Source organism: Apium graveolens, unplaced genomic scaffold, assembly GCF_009905375.1.
Source record: "Apium graveolens cultivar Ventura unplaced genomic scaffold, ASM990537v1 ctg5986, whole genome shotgun sequence".
NCBI classification, from domain to species: domain Eukaryota; kingdom Viridiplantae; phylum Streptophyta; class Magnoliopsida; order Apiales; family Apiaceae; genus Apium; species Apium graveolens.
In genome coordinates this window covers 69,283-70,565 of record NW_027419178.1, presented here as the reverse complement: position 1 = coordinate 70,565, position 1,283 = coordinate 69,283, and positions in this window count along the sequence as shown.

Below are 1,283 nucleotides of genomic sequence, written 5' to 3'. Positions count from 1 at the left end.
TAGCAGCTGCTCCTCAAACGTGAAGCACTCCACCGGTATCCACCAAGAAAACGATGCTAAGGAGGAGGAGGAGGTGGAGAGAATTAGGTTTTCTAAAATTTTTGGGTTAGAATAAAAATAGGGTTTATAATAGTATATTTATAGGCAAAATTTTCAGCTGAAATTTTCCCGTAAAATATTATTATTATTAACCCATTTATTATTCTCATTAATAATTAAAACACCTTTTAATTATTAATCCTTTTTCTGAACACTTTAGAAATAATTCTCTCTCTTGATTTAATTTCCAAAGATTAAATTCTTAATTAATAATATTAAGAACTTTTCTTAATTAATTTATAATCAATTAAATCTCATTTAATCAATTATTAAATTTTCCAATTAATTATTTATTTCATAAATAAATAATTATCAGCCATTATTAATTAATTCCTCCACCATTAAATCATTCTCTTTTTATGGTGTGACCCTGTAGGTTCAATATTTAGCCGGTAGTAGAAATAAATAATAATAAAACTATTTTATTATTATTTATATAAATTCTCTAATTTATTAAATATGATTAATTAATTAATCATATTTATTCTACATCGTAAGGGATACTTCTCAGCATATCGCGACTATCCGGATAATACGAATTCACTGCTTAGAATACCAAGAACCTATTCAATGAATAGTTACCGTACAATAAACTCCTTCTACCCTACAATGTCCTGATTAAATACAAGGCATGGATCTTGTGTCAAGCCTATCTAATTTAATCACTTGCTTACCATTTACTATGCTTAGTTATATGCAAATTAGAAACTCCTTTCTAATTTCATTCACTCTGGCCAGATATTCCTTAACTAGCATAAGTGGATCAGCCTTGAACATTCGCTTCCTTCACTGGAAAGGGTAGATCCTTTATTGATCATACACTATCTTCGTGTACAAATTCATATACCCAGTAGAGCCCTAATAATTGTCCCTGGAGACTAAGAACTAAACCAAAGCATAGTTCAGTATACACAAGATGACTATGATGACCTCAAGTCTAAGGATACTTGTACAACTATCACTATGTAAACAACTGCTGACACGTGAGTGAACTCCATCAGTTGTTCAGCTGTGCGAGTCATGTTCAGTGAACTTATTCTATAATAAGCACCTACATACTAGCTATAGTGTCACCACACAAATATCTATGAGAACAGACATCCTTCAAAATGAAGCAAACATAGTATGTACCGATCTTTGCGGATTATTAATTACCAGTTAGTAATCCTATGACCAGGAACTAT